General features: G+C 43.5%; 1 protein-coding gene across 2 annotated transcripts in view; it reads right to left on the reverse strand.

Annotated features, from left to right (window-relative positions):
• LOC121569557 (protein delta homolog 2-like) overlaps positions 1–6,331 on the reverse strand; it is a 35,699-nt gene extending 29,368 nt beyond the window's left edge. The window contains exon 1 of one of the 2 annotated variants that reach the window (XM_041880628.2): positions 4,839–6,331. The gene's annotated coding sequence lies outside the window, so the exon portion shown is untranslated. Of the gene's footprint in view, positions 1–255; positions 392–4,838 lie in introns of those variants that run through there. The other variant, XM_041880637.1, reaches the window with a different exon arrangement.
• Positions 6,332–18,205: the final 11,874 nt, after the last annotated feature.

Raw genomic sequence — 18,205 nt, forward strand, 5'->3', positions numbered from 1 at the left:
ATACCAAGATGTTCTTTAAATATGCAAATTGCAGGCCACAATTTAGCATAAACATTAAATCACCATCTAACCAAGATTAGATAACTCACCAAGATGTCCACACACATTTTCATGTACTTTATGCCACAACCCTAATCAGCAATTCTGATTCTCGTTCATTTGCAAAACAATACAATATATTGCCTAAAGAAGGTTACAATTGCCTATAATTGTATAGACACACACACATACACACACTTTATGTATGTTACACACCTGAGCTGAAGGTGGTCACCTCACCACTGAATAAGAATCCTCAGGTAGAGCGAGTAGGAACACGTGCTTTCACAAACAATTAAAAACACATAATAGAGAAACACAGACACACGTTCAGGAGCAGGCAGGCAGCACGGAGGAGTTTGTTGATCAAAAAGCCTGTCAGAGAAACAAGAGGCAGAAGAAAGACAGGCAGGGATCCACCTCCCCACTTAACAGCACAGACCTGCCAAGGACCAGCTCTTAAAGAGACAGGCACCGTTAATGTCTATATCCATTAGACAGCCATCACGTCTAATAATCACCTTTCTTTCTATTCTACAATGGACTCACAAACATCGGTTGAGTGATCGATTTCTGTCACTGTTTCTCAAAATCTCAACCTCCTAGACTAGAGAAACACATTTGAGATGAGTATCAATCAAGCCCCCTTGTGTGTGCTTCTTGGTATTCTGTACCTCCTAGAAATGTGGAGCTAGTCAGTGGATGGCTGTTGCTGTAGCGACAGATCAGGCTCCTGAGGTTGGAGGGTTGCTGTGCCCACACGTTCCACTGCAGGTGATAGTAAGAAAAGGATAATTTTTCAGAGGATTATCTCCACAATATCACGACTGTGTGCCTTAGAAAACAGGCATCTACATGCCTGGATGACTGCCTCCTGCTGACGTGTGTGTGTGTGTGTGTGTTTGCGTGCGCACGTAGTGTACGTCTGCCTGTGTATGTGTGTGTGTGTGTTTACTGTAAATGTGTGACTGCCTGTTGATAGTGTATGTCTTTGTAATTGTGTTTTACTGCATATTGTGCAAGAAAGAACATTTACCTGAAATATGTATTTTATCTCCCATGACAATCAGAAGTCTGTTGCACCTTTCATGTTAACCTTACTGTCTGGTTTAGTCCAGCTAACCACAGGCAAACCATTGTTTTTAAGAGACAATGGTTACAGGCGCTTGTTTTTACAAGTGGCTGTAGTCCCATTTCACTTGTAAGAAGCCCTGAAAGCCTGTATATAAAATAGCATCTTGCCATGAAATAAACCACATTATAAAGCTTTGCCAGTCACCCTGGGTGTGTAGTTTGCACATCTGCTGTGAAATGGAATTTGACTCCTGGAGCCCACAACAGCTCTTGTGACACTTCAAGGAATTTCATCCACTTCGCTCAACCCAAATAGCCTTCCCACTGGGCAAAAACTGGTTGAATCAACGTTGTTTCCACGTTATTTCAACCAAAAAAATATATGTGATACTGATTGGATTTGCAAAAAGTCAGCAACTTAAGGTAATTTTTGTCTTTTTTTCACCCAACTTTTGACCTAAATCCAATGACATCATTACATTTTTTGTTGAATTCACGTTAGTTGAAAACTGAACCAAATGTAAATCAAAACTAGACGTTGAACTGACGTCTGTGCCCAGTGGGTTAGTGCTGTCCTGGTGTGTGCCAGCCTGGCTCCCTCTCCAAATTCAGATGAATGGAGAAGCGCAATCAACTGTGCTGCTTTCTGCTGCCTGCATACATTGTGTTTATATTGGGATAATGGCATGCCTATTATTCTACCCATCGACCAGGCAATTTGATATCTACATTTGGTGACTCTCTTTTCAGACAGCATGATTATGATGCATCTGCTCCACATGAAAAACAAAATAATTGCATTCACTCTGTAGCTCTCTTCAGAGAGTATATGGGTTCTGTCAGTCTTTTATTCTCTAATAAGCCAAAGCCCCTCGATTCTAAATAGCCACATTTGATGTCAATGACTGCAATTTAGAAAATTGCTAAATTAACACTTGTATGCATTACACACAACAAAAAGAGAGATTACAAAAGTTTATTGTAATTTGTTAGTTTTTTCAGTGTAATGCCTCCAAATGAAAATATGGTCACATTGTTATCATTCCTAATCAGCTGAGGACCCATAGGAAAACATATGCATCATGTTTGTACAATATATTGTGCTGTTACCTGCTTTGATTCTGACTGAAATCACATTGTTTTGCACAAATTTCTGGGACAAAATGTTTCACTGACAGAAGGAAGAACCTTCCCATCATCAAGGGTTAAAATGTTAAGAGTTGAACAGATACTGCATGTGTGCTTTTCCCAAAGTTGTCTTGAAATTCCAATTGTTATCATTCAGACTAGACTGATAGAACACCAGTGGGAAAACTGGAATAGACCTCCTTCACATGCTATCGTCCTGTTATGTAACTCGACTTCACCACAATACTTGACTTTATTGAATATATTTTCCCACATGTTCTTAATACATGATTAATGATATTTCTGGTTTCCTCTGGCTTTTAAAGTTTTACTATCTGAATAGAGCTATTCCACTCAAGGAGTGCTCTAGTAACACATGGTGTCAAGCTTAGGAAAATTGAAATAAATTTGTCAGGCCTCTAAATCCTCTAGGCATTACAAAAGCAACAGTAACGTAAAATAAATACTAAATACAAATCAATGTTTATGGAGTTACATACTTTGTGACTTGCTCTTGCAGCACTACCATTGGCCCAAGTGCCAATTTCCTCTCCAAGGCAGAACATGAAGAGTTTGCCTCTCCTTTGTCATTTCTAACTGCATAGACCTGCCCTGTTACGCAGGGGTCTGTTGTGAAAGGTAACTCTACCCAGCTTTATAGTATGAGTCACTGCACTACCACAGTTTTTTTCATTATTTTGGATTTGGAGGGAGAATACAGCGTCTGAGGGAGGAAAAGGCTTCTTGCGTAAACTGAATATCTGTCTTTAATGTTTGGGCAGTGTGGCTCATCTTCCTTTTACCAGAACGGGAGTACCTTGAAAGGCCTCTCACATGCTACGAGCCCTGGAAGCGAATAATCCAGTTACTAGGAACCCCACCAGAACACTGGTTGATCTTCACAGGGGTCAACGGCTGCTATGGCAACAGAGGACCGATGCTGCTAACATTTGGGAGGCAGTGCGAAAGAGATTGGCCTTTCTGGCGAATCTCCTCAAGGGTCTTTAGCATACTGCCTCATCGCAGGGCATGTGGTGCATGATGAGTCATTTCGCTTTCACATGCTTCCATTTTCATAAAGCTGTAATAGTAATGTCCTACAGACTTGGAGTCTGACTTGCAGATAGTCAATGACAGAGCCTGAGAATCCTTTGGGCCTGATATTGCCAATAACAACCCCTAAGTGTGTTACATACTCCCTGCCTTGGGTTCTGTCAGCTCCTACAAATCACTAGGAAGCATCTGTAGAGGATAGAAGGCAGAGAGACAACTGTGATTGTGTGACGGTGAAGGAGGACAGAGGATCTCCAGCCCTGCACTGTTTCAGCCAGAAAATAACATGATAAAGCCTTGGCAAATGAGTGTCCCTGATAAATGATTTCTGTTAATGTGCCCAGCATGTCTACGTTGCTGTTAATTAAAGGACGTTAAATCAAGATCTGTAAGAACAGGAATTGTCATTACCTCACATATGCTGTAGACCAGTGGTTACCAACCTGTGGGGTTCTGCAGGTGGTCTGCATGTTTTTTGTTGATAAAACAAAAAACAAAAATCGTCCAAATATAATAACAGTTAGTAGTAGGTATTATAAGCAGTTTTACATACTTTTCACAATACAAATTGTTTATAATAATAATAATATGCCTTTCATTTGTTACATTCACTGCAAAAATGTACTAAATTTGATCACCAAGATACAGTATTTTATGTTAAAAGAAATCTGAGACTCCGTGAATGGTGGTCCTCGAAAGAGCTTTTGACGGTGATTTGGTTGTCCCTGGAACAGAAAAGGTTGGGAACCGCTGCTGCAGACAACTATAAAGTACTTTCTCATAAATACAAACTCTTTCTCTCACCAGCGCAATTTACAAACACCCAAACAGACACATGCCTGTGTAGACTACACACACACACACACCTGTCTACACTAAGCCGCGTCGCCCCGCCTCCTAGTCTGGTTCCAGAGAATGCCTTGTGAGGGCCAGTGAAAGCAGATTATAGACTCGTTGCCTTTTTATTAGGAAGTATTTATTAACTGATTTACTGGCCACTGAGGTCCCCTTGTTATGGACACCACATTTGTTTGCCTGTGGCTTTCGATCTGGACAATGAATCCCAAGTGAGCAGAGCAAGTCAGTGAGCTTAAAATACAACTCTACCCCAGGAACCAAAAGCATGTCTCAACAGGGTAAAATACCTGAAATATTAGCATTTTCGTGCTTCATGTCCAAATAATCTTAAAGTAACTTCATTGAGTTACACAATCAATTTCTAGATACTTTAGGATGATTTGGACATGAAGCCAAACATGCTAATATAGGTACCATTGACTTGCATTGGCTTTTTGTCACAAATGCTAAAAGGTTAGCATGTAAACCAGGTAAACAAAACATGGATTGCTGTCTTCCCTTGTCCATAGACTGCATACAGGGTAAGAAAACCAATGTCATTTTGTAATTTGGGTGAACTCTCCCTTTAATATACTTAGTAGGTTGCCCTTAATCTTTTGCCCACAAACACTTTTGCAAGAAAACAAACATAATGATCTACATTAAATGTGTCCATGTATTCTATGTGAAATGATTTCAGTTCTTACCTTGTTTGGCAAATAAACTCCTCTCAGTCCTTCACTCTGTAAAAGTAGAGAAAAGCTCTCCCGTAGTGTGCTCTTACACTCCAATCTATCAGTCTGGCGGTGGGCTCCTCTCTTGAAGTGTGTCCAGTCCTCACACCCGCTGGGCAGCAGCCTCCCTCTGGTGGGTGTTGGGTTATTTTAATGTGTGGTGAGCTGCAGACAGGCTGGAGAAGCCACTGCTCCCCCTCTAGCTGGACGACAAGGATACACGTGTCCACCCCACTTCACACCCTCTCTGGCTGCTCCACGCCTAACCCTCTCCTCTGGGTGCAGACCTAACTTTCCAGGCCACACACTCTTTTCACTTCCTCATTGAGCTGAGAGAGAGAGAGTGAGGGAGGGTCGCAGGTTATTTTCGAACGCCTTTGTCGGATATTTTGTTTGCGGCAGTGTTAAATTAAGTTCTGATTAGATAGCAGCTCCACACACCTGTGGCTATTTATTGCCCCGCCAAGTGTAGTGGAAGAAATTGAGAAGGAGAGAGAGAAAACAGACAGCAGCCACCAGCTCTCGGGGTCTTTGAACAGAAGTTGTTGGATTGCGCTGGTGGAAAGTTTCTGTCCCCGAGGATGGACGATGAGTGCTCACTCACTGACTCCACTATTCACACCCCTGTAGCTCACTCACTCACTCACTCTTCCTTTCCAGTGCACAGAGTCCTCAAACTCTTGCCATCCACGTGTTCTCTGATTGATTCTGTGTCAGACTGCTCTGACGGCTGTATGGAATATCAGATAGCTAAGCTTGTTGTGTGGATATTTTATTGTCTATAAATCAACACCCGGCAAGTGTTTTTCTGTCAGCGTCAAACTACAGAGAAGGAAAGGAAAAAGGTGCTCAGTATCACCTCAACAGAAGAGGCTCAAGCTTGTCTTACTGGCCTTGATGTCAGGAATCCATTTTTATTACATGGGTCACTCAACAAAAAAAATGCCAAGGTCTCGAAGCCCTCTTAATCTGCCGGACATCTGACTACCCGCTTCGTCCCGATCCCTCTGTAAGCCCTCCTGGATAGGTGCAACCACACCACTCTGTTAGCTGAAACTGAATAGACAGAGAGAGAGCAGCTGAACTCACATTCAGTTGCCCCACAGAGCTCAGGTAAGGTCCTCTTCAGAGAGACGCACAGCCTGAAGTAGTCACCTGACCGTCTGAAAGACACTGAGACACAGTGGCCAACAACTTCGATGCAACAAGTCCGAGCGGCCAGTTTTCTGTCTTCTTTGCTCTTTCCAGATATTTGTTTTGAAAGGAGATATCACTCTAGTCATTAACACCCTCCGTCCCCCTGTGTGCTACAAGCAGGGAGCGTGAATTAACGTTCCATTGCTGGGATGCTCCGCTCCTGTCACTTTGAGGTGGGCCGGACGTGCCAGTGTCCCCCTGCTGCACTCTGGCAAATGTGTTGCCTGTCCCCTGCCCGAGGCAGAGGCGGGATGGTGTCCCAGGGGTACATGGCCTGTTTGTTGTAACCTAATCCCAGGGCTCATTGTTACTTTGGCTGAGGAGCGCTAAATTTGATCATGCCCAGTGGGGACTTTGAAATAGCCGCCCGTTAAGGGTGGTTGAGAGGTAACACATTGAACCAGACGGTGCAGCTGTGAGATGCTTTCTCCCTTAACTGCTAGTAATCTGCACACAATGCAGGGCGCGAGGGGCTGTCTGTCAGCATGGAGAGACCTTGATAGCGGAGGTATTGAATGACTCTCGAATATGAGGGGACGGATATGCCCCCCACCCCCAAAGCCACCTGGCCCGAAACCGCTTGTCTGTTTATCTTGGGATGAGAATGGGGCTGAATGGTGGGAGGAGCAAACAACAAACATTCCACACCAGCAGCAGCCTTGACCTGGGAGCAGCTGAGGGTTGTGAAGAAGATTGCAGGGCCAGTAGGCATCTAACCGCCCTCGGTCTCCGGATGGCCGACATACATTCAGACTTTTTTTCCCCACGGCATGTTACGTGCAATGGCTATAGAAACCCAGAATCTCTTGACTGTATGGATTCAACTCAGAGATCCAATAAGCACTTAAGTCCTCTTAAGCTTGTCCCAAGTGCCTCATGCATTATGTCTTTACAGTTTTCACCATTACCAGTTGGAGGGGTTTTGAAAAGCATGTGTGTCTTTGTCTGGGTGTCTGGGTGTCAGGATGCTTGCGTGCATGCCTCTCTGTGTAGTATGTGGGGGTTAAAGGGATAGTTTGGTATCAACGAGTTCATCTGACTCTGGGGAAGTAGACAAACGGCTTCATTGCCAACATCCCAAACTATCCCTTTAAGGGCAAGGTTGTGTTATGAGGTCCGAGGCCGTGGGAATGCCATTTGAACAATAGGCTGTATGTGTGCAAAAATATATGGAAGCTATTTGGATGGTATTCTAAGGAACTGTCTGAGGTAAACACAGTCATGTTGCTATGCTGTTGATAAATCCTGGAATCGAAGATGAGGGTTAAGGTTTGCTTCTGTTCAGTGTGTGTGTACGGACATGCATACGTGTAAACAGTATGTGTGTGAAAATGAAGAAGGACAATTTGGGGCCCTGAGTGACGGGGCCAGAGAGCAGTCGGCGTGGTAACTGGAGACACCGCTCCCAAAACAAGGAGACAAACGTTCTGATCATCGTGTGTTTGACCTCCTCACCTCGACATGCGCCATTTCACTCCCAGGACAAACAGTGCCTTGCATGATGGCCTCTTAAGACCGTAACAGTTGAGCCCACAAACCCTCCCTTGAGACAACAAGACTGAACAGCAGTATGTCCAATTAATGAAACTGAATCATTGGAACAAACTAGTCTTGTCATTCAAGAACCACTCATTCTGATGCTGTGTTTGAAATCATAATGTTCGATCGCTTCTTGGCTTCTCCCCTCTTTGACTTTCAATGTTCTTTACATGTCATAAACAGTATTATGCACACTTGGCTAAGAACTGTTTCACAAGTACCTCAAACCACAATAAACTACTGTATGTAAAACACAGACTGCCAGCCTTTCGTTGGAAAACGCTTCACTTTCATTGTTCTTTGATATCTGCTGTGTCTCCCCTAGGGCTGTATAACGACTAAAGAGTGAATAACATCAGCTTTCAATGCAGTCTTCAGCCATGATCAAATATAGTTCACTTTTGTATTTTGGACAGATAGACACTAGGCAGTGCACAGCGGGAGTAATGTATACACACACAGAGGAACAGCCTGCACCCTGTTGGCCGCTACTATAGGGGTCTCGAGTCGACACCTGATCCACACCCAATGCCACAATGAGCACAATCCAAGCTGCATTATTAATAACTGCCGAGAGGTGATAAGAAAAGTTCTTCATGGAATAAAACCAATAAGCCGGTTGTACGGTGCTGAGAGCTCCAATTAGGCGCCCTGTTTTCATCTGCCCTGAGGCTGTGTGGGAGGGAACTCTGCCTTTTATCTGGATTATAAAATGCCATGCTGTGTTACTGCTGGTGCAAACAGGAGGAGCAGGGGGACCCCAGCGGGTCAGAGGTCTTTCAACATGCAATGTGTGTCTCAGTCCGCTATTACCCATAATTCAAATGAAGTGATATGGGTGCTGAGACAACAGTGACAGGATTCTATTATGCCAATATCAACTGTATTTAAATGGAGATTATATATACTGGTTTGCAAATTGAGCAGAGGGTTAACATTATTGTGCGTCCATAACATTAATGTGAGTCCAAAGTTGTATATAGGCCTACATTTCTTGGAAACATTTTAAAATGATCTTGGCTATTATTATGAATATTAAGGCATTGTGGTCCTCTGTAGCTCAGCTGGTAGAGCATGGCGCTTGTAACGCCAGGGTAGTGGGTTCGATCCCCGGGACCACCCATACACAACAAAAAAAATTATGCTCGCATGACTGTAAGTCGCTTTGGATAAAAGCGTCTGCTAAATGGCATATTATTATTAAAGGATACACAGAACATGCATTTCAGACCATTTCTCTAACTTGCTTATTAGGGGTGAAATGTATGTGATGCTGCCACCAGGCTGATCATTCATGCAGGGCAACAGTTTTTTCAACTGTGCTCTGTGAGCTCCAGCGATTATTAACATAATTGCAATGGTGTGCAATTACTGAGAATTGTTTCACCGAAGATGCACACAGCTCTTTCCAGACCATTCAGGCATCACAGAGACCTGAGAGGCTAAGAGAGAACACTACAGGTTAGGGACCCATTTCCATTCATTAATAGTCCTCCTTACAGAGAGGCTAATTGTTTCTAGGAAGGAAAAGAAGGAGAATTAATTGATAATAGACTGGCCTTGAGCATGATGCTGTGAGTGCATTATTGAGCTTCTTGGAAATGCAGCCATTATCCTAATCTGTTTGCTGGTCTAAGCAAATATCCTGGCTTGGCGATCAAAGTCCACATTAGATATTACAAATGCAGAACATACAGTGGCTTTCGAAAGTATTCACCCCCCTTGGCATTTTTCCTATTTTGTTGCCTTACAACCTGGAATTAAAATGGATTTTTTGGGGGTTTGTATCATTTGATTTACACAACATGCCTACCACTTTGAAGATGCAAAATATTTTTTATTGTTAATCAAACAAGAAATAAGACAAAATAACTTGAGCGTGCGTAACTATTCACCCCCCCCAAAGTCAATACTTTGTAGAGCCACCTTTTGCAGCAATTACAGCTGCAAGTCTCTTGGGGTATGTCTCTATAAGCTTGGCACATCTAGCCACTGGGATTTTTGCCCATTCTTCAAGGCAAAACTGCTCCAGCTCCTTCAAGTTGGATGGGTTCCGCTGGTGTACAGCAATCTTTAAGTCATACCACAGATTCTCAATTGGATTGACGTCTGGGCTTTGACTAGGCCATTCCAAGACATTTAAATGTTTCCCCTTAAACCACTCAAGTGTTGATTTAGCAGTATGCTTAGGGTCATTATCCTGCTGGAAGGTGAACCTCCGTCCCAGTCTCAAATCTCTGAAAGACTGAAACAGGTTTCCCTCAAGAATTTCCCTGTATTTAGTGCCATCCATCATTCCTTCAATTCTGACCAGTTTCCCAGTCCCTGCCAATGAAAAACATCCCCACAGCATGATGCTGCCACCACCATGCTTCACTGTGGGGATGGTGTTCTCGGGGTGATGAGAGGTGTTGGGTTTGCGCCAGACATAGCATTTTTCTTGATGGCCAAAAAGCTCAATTTTAGTCTCATCTGACCAGAGTACCTTCTTCCATATGTTTGTTGAGTCTCCCACATGGCTTTTGGCGAACACCAAACGTGTTTGCTTATTTTTTTCTTTAAGCAATGGCTTTTTTCTGGCCACTCTTCCGTAAAGCCCAGCTCTGTGGAGTGTACGGCTTAAAGTGGTCCAATGGACAGATACTCCAATCTCCGCTGTGGAGCTTTGCAGCTCCTTCAGGGTTATCTTTGGACTCTTTGTTGCCTCTCTGATTAATGCCCTCCTTGCCTGGTCCGTGAGTTTTGGTGGGCGGCCCGCTCTAGGCAGGTTTGTTGTGGTGCCATATTCTTTCAATTTTTTAATAATGGATTTAATGGTGCTCCGTGGGATGTTTTTTTATAACCCAACTCTGATCTGTACTTCTCCACAACTTTGTCCCTGACCTGTTTGGAGAGCTCCTTGGTCTTCATGGTGCCGCTTGCTTGGTGGTGCCCCTTGCTTAGTGGTGTTGCAGACTCTGGGGCCTTTCAGAACATGTGTATATATACTGAGATCATGTGACAGATCATGTGACACTTAGATTGCACACAGGTGGACTTTATTTAACTAATTATGTGACTTCTGAAGGTAATTGGTTGCACTAGATCTTATTTAGGGGCTTCGTAGCAAAATGCGCACACCACTTTTCCTGTATTTATTTTGTAGAATTATTTGAATTATCATTTCACTTCAACAATTTGGACTATTTTGTGTATGTCCATTACATGAAATCCAAATAAAAATCAATTTAAATTACAGGTTGTAATGCAACAAAATAGGAAAAACGCCAAGGGGGATGAATACTTTTGGAAGGCACTGTACAGTTTGGTTCTTTTTCAAATACTGTCTTCAATGTCTCTCAGTGGGATTCGCTCAGGGGATTACTGACTGCTCAAAGAACCAATCACACAACGTCTGTTGAAGACATACAGGTTGAGTGGCGAATGAGGTGAGCCCCTTTCGTCTTTAAGGCGCCACTCGCCCGCCCACTGGTCATTCTCGCCTCTTTTCCTTGTCGAAGAGATAAAGCTCACTGAAGCTCTCCTCAGCACGACTTGATCCCTTTCTTCCTACTGAACTGTTCTCAGGTGAACCGTGAGGTTAACGCTGCAGAACATAGGACCTCAGCTCGATAGTGTTGAGTACTGACCAAAACGAAAGTTTTGCTTTGAGTCAAATTTATTTTCTACTCCTCAGTCTCCGTTGGTAGCTCGCTGTTGCCAGAGAATGTAATGTTTATTTCTCTACCATAAGCTGCCTCCAATGTCGTTTTAGAGAATTTGGCAGTACGTCCAACCGGCCTCACAACCGCAGACCATGTATATGGCTTCGCGTGGGCGAGCAGTTTGCTGATGTCAACGTTGTGAACAGAGTGCCCCATGGTGGTGCTGGGGTTATGGTATGGGCAGGCATACGCTACGGACAACGAACACAATTGCATTTTATCAATGGCAATTTGAATGTACAGAGATACCGTGACGAGTTCCTGAGGCCCATTGGCGTGCCATTCATCCGCCGCCATCACCTCATGTTTCAGCATGATAATGCACAGCCCCATGTCGCAAGGATCTGTACACAATTCCTGGAAGCTGAAAATGTCCCTGTTCTTCCATGGCCTGCATACTCACCAGACATGTCACCCATTGAGCATGTTTGGGATGCTCTGGATCGACGCGTACGACAGCATGTTCCATTTCCAGCCAATATCCAGCAACTTCGCACAGCCATTGAAGAGGATTGGGACAACATTCCACAAGCCACAATCAACAGCCTGATCAACTCTATGTGAAGGAGATGTGTCGCGCTGCATGAGGCAAATTATGGTCACACCCGATACTGACTGGCTTTCTGATCCACGCCCCTACCTTTTTTCTTAAGGTATCTTTGACCAACAGATTCATATCTGTATTCCCAGTCATGTGAAATCCATAGATTAGGGCCGAATTTATTTATTTCAATTGACTGATTTCCTTATATGAACTGTAACTCAGTAAAATCTTTGAAATTGTTGCATGTTGCGTTTATATTTTTGTTCAGTGTATATTGGCTTATAATAGCAAGGGTTTACAGACCCTGGTGGGCCTGAAGGATATGAGCGATATGGCTAAGAGATTTTCAAGGCGGCATGTTGGGCCACCCCTCATACAATAATATCTGGTTTTACCGACTGGATGTCACTGCACCTTCGTTGGCACATACTGTCCTCAATGTCAGGGCCTCTGAGGGGTGATGCTGTTAGGACTACCCTGACTTCGGAAAGCATGTCTGCGATATGGGAGTTGACCATATTCCATCGTGAGACATCGAAACAAGTATTTGAAATAGGACTTAGGGTTACTTGCGTAACCCCGGTTCTATGATAATATGAGTGAGATGTCTCACTGTGTTTCCCTGCTTGCTAATGCGCAAGGAAGAGAGGCATGCTTGAGAAGGACCAGTGGGTAGGCAAGTGGCGCCTTATAAGGAGAAGGGCTCACCTCATTCGCAACTCGACCTGTCTGTCTCCAACAGACGTTGTGTGATTGCTTCTTCAAGCCGTCAGTGATCCGCTGAGCGAATCCCATTGTGAGACATTTCACTCATATTATCATAGACCAAGGGTTATGCAAGTAACTCTACATTTCTTGTCATCAAAGGGTTATCCCCTCCTTATGTTCATTCCATCTGGAAGGAAAACGTCCCATTTTACCTCACAATACAGAGCACTATCTGCCATGGGAATTTCAGTTAGTAGCTCGATATCAATAAAGTGAGAAGTCTAATCCCTATGTTTGATGGTAGACCCTTTCTCTCTTTAATAATCTCCTAATCCGTCTACTCTCTTTTATTAATTCTCTGAGGGACATTTTGCAGCGCTGCCTTACTCTTAGCTGGAGCCTGTGGTTTGGATAAAGAATTATGGACCCTGCTTGAATTTGTTAGGAGGTGATATTAGAGTTACTTTACTTGCTGTTAATTAAATCAGCAGTTTCTTTCTCTATAGACTTGCTATATGTACATGTAATTATTTAATCACTGTTATTAACAGAGAAGGAGACTCTCTTTATTTATTTTCTATAGCTTACAGTGTATTCGCTATTAGTCAGCACCTCTACACAAAAAAATAAATTCTGAGTGTGCGCCAGCTCACGTTTAAAACAAATAATATATTTTATATATACTGTTTCTATTTTTGTACTTTTTTACCCCCTTTTCTCCCCAATTTCATGATATCCAATTGGTAGTTACAGTCTTGTCCCATCGCTGCAACTCCCTGCGGACTCGGGAGAGGCGAAGGCCAAGAGACATGCGTCCTCCGAAACACGACCCTGCCAAGCCACACTGCTTCTTGACACACTGCTCGCTTAACCCGGAAGCCAGCCGCACCAATGTGTCGGAGGAAACACCGTCCAACTGGTGACCGAGTCAGCCTGTAGGCTCCCGGCCCGCCAGGAGTCGTTAGAGCGCGATGGGACAAGGAAATCCCGGCCGGCCAAACCCTCCCCTAACCCAGACGACGCTGGGCCAATTGTGCGCCGCCTCATGGGTCTCCATCTCATGCTTTTTATTAACAGAGAAGGAGACAACTGTGCAGAGAATAAGAAGATGGAGTGAAACCGCAGTGTCCATGAAATAAAGATCTCAAAACAGCATTCACTTTCAGTCATGTGCAATTGTACATATGGGAGGTCTTCATTATATATCATTTGAGTTATTGCACATCAATGTTACATGAGGGACTGTATAGAGAGCTGAAAACCAATTCTGAAGTGTTGCTTATTGACAGCTTTCCATAAACATATTCAATGCACTGCCTCTGCTTAGAAGTGAAAACAGGTTCTCCTGAGGCCTAATGACTGATCCTTCACTACTCAGCCTTTGCCCTCCAAATCGTATTAATTGATAGCGTAGAGCAGAGATTAGCACTGTGTCGGTTAGGTTAGGAACGTTATGAGGGGAAGGTTGTGACAACAGGTGGTCAATAATCTAATATACAGTACAATCCCATGACTGGGACATGACAATAGTTAGACGAGGAGGAGAAAGTTACCCCTATCCCTGTCCTTAACTCACTGTTCCCATTATAGCAGGGAACAATAGCCTACTAAACTGATTGGACTGGAGAATGTGTTAGGCCTCATATAGGAGCAGGAGAGCGACAGGATGTACATCAAGTGTCTGGTTTCATACACTGCCGAGTGATGGTCACTTCAAACAAGAGAGAGCTGAGGGCTTTAAATGTGACTGGGAAGAGGATCCAGGAACTGTCTGTGAAAGAGAGTGTGTGACATGAACACCATAGTATGACATGATAGTACAAGGCATGTACCTTCTAAAACCATACCAAAGACCATTTTAGTAAGGGTCGTAGTGTGTTGTTCTATATAACATGTGTACTGTAACTCACCTCTTAGACATGGGGGTAACTTTCATATGGTCCCTGGCCTGGAACAGATAGCATCAGCCTAATATTAATTTACGATCAGCTTACGAATTGATGGTCTACGGTATTGTAGTTATTGAGGTATTGATTTCGCATAGCAACAACAGAGTGTGTTTAAAGTGACATACAGTATTGCTTGATTATTTTACCTTCCTTCAGCCATGTACAGAATAGGATGAGCCACTATCACCCCCCTGCCCAGCCACCATTAACTCAGACATTAAACCAAGGCCATTTTTCACAGAGATGCACTTGTCAGCCAGTTCACATGTCAGACCTCTGATGTTTCTCTTTATAAATACTCTTCCAGCTATTTAAAAGAGGTGCCAGATTTCAAGGTGGACAGGGTGGTGAGAGGTGCTGCTGTGCTTCTCATGTGTGTTTTCTCCCCATTGACACCACAGCAAGAAGCCTGCGTCACCATCAGACGATGAGTTCCTTTAATAACTGGACACCTGATACACGACTTCTGAAGGAAGGGGAAAAGATAGCTTGTAAGACTGGGTATCAGTCATGCAGATGGTAAAAGTTTGGAACAAGGGCAGGGGGCTGAAAAGAGGGGATTGGGATGACTGAAGATGACATTGTTGATACACAGAGCATCAGCTCTCCAGGTCCCTCAAAACCATATACAGTAGACAGTAGATAATCTCTCACACAGATAATACTATGAATTGAGGCTATTGAATCCTAATAAATCAATTCAGCCAAGCTATTCCTCATAGCTGCTTAACCGCACAAATTCAAAATATCCCTTTTAACATAACCCAGTCCAAAACAAAGGCAGTTCTTGATTGATCTGATGATATCATAGTTTAGATGATAGGGTCTATTGTTGCCTCCAATAAACGATGAAGCAGGTGCGACTCAGTCAGTGTTCATCACACACTTAGCATTAATTGTCACTTCATCCTCTAGTGAGAAAACCGGTTTCCGTTTCCACTCCTATAAACACCTGATGTGTGAAAAACAACACAACCCCAAAGTATACATGTACCACCAAATATCTCGGAAGGCATGAGGTAAAGAAAAACATGAAACTGGATAATGGGGTGTGTATAGAATTATATTCTCTAAAATAAAAATGTGATTCAATCATAAAACAGCTATTGCATCCACATTTTGGAGATCTCTATATCTGTCGCTTAGATGTGGGACTTGAGTTGTGTTTTCCGGACATAAAGTTCTCTGGCTCTTGCCCCTGACGCTGTCTCATGGGTCGGCTGCACTCTGCAGCAGGGGAGGCACCAGCTCAGTCAGTGGTAGCAGGAGGTGATGAAATGTGTCTCTATTTCAAGTCAGACGTGGGACACTGCCTTTGAAGTCTGAACTTCCCTGAGATTACACTTCTACCCACGCTGTCATCTTCCACCACTACACACGCTCTAACACATGCAGCACCCTGGCCTGCACTACACCAATACTCCGTTTAGGCTAACTCCCTAGTGTTCTATTCCATCATGAACATGAGCATTAGACAGAAAACAGCACTGCAGACAATCTAAAATAACAATGTTGTAGAAACCATAATGACAAGAGCAGCTGCTAAAGTCAAGAGACTGCTAAACTAATGCACATACTTGCCATAGCTCCCATTGCTCCAGAGAGTGGAGCTGGGCTTCGGCATTGTTTCTAAAGCAGCTGGGGTGACGCTGGGGCTGGGCATTGTCTTTCTTCCCACACCAGGATAGCGGACATAATCTACAGCCCACCAGGTCAGGGGTGTGGTGGTAGGGGACTGGAAGGTCCTTGTCATCGTCATTTATAAAAATAGAGCATCACACCCAATCCAGGGGTCCTCACAAACCAGCTCACAGCTGCAGAGCCTTAATCAGACAGGACAATAAAGGGTAAATTAGGAGCAGATTGCTGATTACCAGTGGGTTCTGATAACAGGCAAACAGTTGTGTAATGATTACTAATTACTCCCCCCCCACCATTGCAGTGTGGGTAATTGAGGCAAGGATAATGTGCTATTAAGGGGGATTGTGTCCTCAGGGCAATCAAAGACGTATATGGGTGACCTCTTTTTGGCTTTTTATGGTTTAGGTTGGTGCTCTGAGGGTATGGCACTTTGGCACACTCAAGAGAATGGTGTTAAGATGAAGAAGCCTCAAGATCACTAAACAGAAACTTCATGCAAATCTAATGATGGTCATCAACAAATGGTATCAAAGTGAGTTTGTGATTTGTCAATGGTGGACATATGCACCCCCACCCAAATGTGAATAGTTTCTCAGAGAACTGAGGGATATATTTTCCCTTCATGCCAGAGCTGCCCAGCCCAATAGGTGTGAATTCCAGGCTGGAGGCATGGGTATTGAGTTGAGGTTCTTCCACGGTTCAAGGTATTATCAAGGTCAAGACCGAGGCCCTGATCAGAGTAACAAGTTAGAGTATTAAACTTTAGTGGGTAAGAGTAAGATTAGACAGTATATTAACCTGGATAGAGAAGAAGAAGAACTGGGTAAGGGATCCTTGTTACTAGTCAGTTGTTCCAGATTTAATTGAACTTTCCTTGATTTACTTAGTCATCCTAGGCTCGCATACACTCTTAGAAAAAAGGGTTATTTGGCTGTCCCCATAGGAGAACCCTTATTGGTTCCAGGTAGAACCCTTTTTGGTTCCAGGTAGAAACCTTTTGGGTTCCATGTAGAACCCTCTGTGGAAAGGGTTCTGCAGGAACCCAAAAGGGTGCTCCCTGGAACAGAAAATGGTTATTCAAAGGGTTCTCCTATGGGGACATCTGAAGAACTGTTTTAGGTTCTAGATAGCCTCTTTTTTTCTTATAGCCTCTTCACACTTACTATACTTTTCGTAAAAAACCATCGGCTACACATATTACTCAAATGTAAACTTGCGTACATGCTACATCTCGACCACTACCTATGGAGGTAGCGCACAACACTTGCCTGACAGTTGCCACCCTTGAAGCAGGGCAGTGTAAACGGAATTGTCTTGTTGAGCCAACACTCCTACACAGTGGCGACCCGTCATTCAGGGCAGGTGGGGCAGAGCCCTACCTGTTTTGAGCCCCACCTGTTTAGCCAAAAATATATATACAGTTGAAGTCAGAAGTTTACATACACTTAGGTTGGAGTCATTAAAACTTGTTTTTCAACCACTCCACAAATTTCTTGTTAACAAACTATAGTTTTGGCAAGTCAGTTAGGACGTCTACTTTGTGCATGACACAAGTCATTTTTCCAACAATTGTTTACAGACAGATTATTTCACTTATAATTCACTGTATCACAATTCCAGTGGGTCAGAAGTTAAACACTAAATTGACTGTGCCTTTAAACAGCTTGGAAAATTCCAGAAAATGATGTCATGGCTTTAGAAGCTTCTGATAGGCTAACTTACATCATTTGAGTCAATTGGAGGTGTACCTGTGGATGTATTTCAAAAGAAATCAGCCAAGACCTCAGAAAGAAAATTGTAGTCCTCCACAAGTCTGGTTCATCCTTGGGAGCAATTTCCAAATGCCTGAAGGTACCACGTTCATCTGTACAAACAATAGTATGCAAGTATAAACACCATGGGACCACGCAGCCGTCATACCACTCAGGAAGGAGACGCGTTCTGTCTCCTTGAGATGAACGTACTTTGGTGCGAAAAGTGCAAATCAATCCCAGAACAACAGCAAAGGACCTTGTGAAGATGCTGGAGGAAACAGGTACAAAAGTATCTATATCCACA

This window comes from Coregonus clupeaformis, chromosome 1 (genome assembly GCF_020615455.1).
Source record: "Coregonus clupeaformis isolate EN_2021a chromosome 1, ASM2061545v1, whole genome shotgun sequence".
NCBI classification, from domain to species: domain Eukaryota; kingdom Metazoa; phylum Chordata; class Actinopteri; order Salmoniformes; family Salmonidae; genus Coregonus; species Coregonus clupeaformis.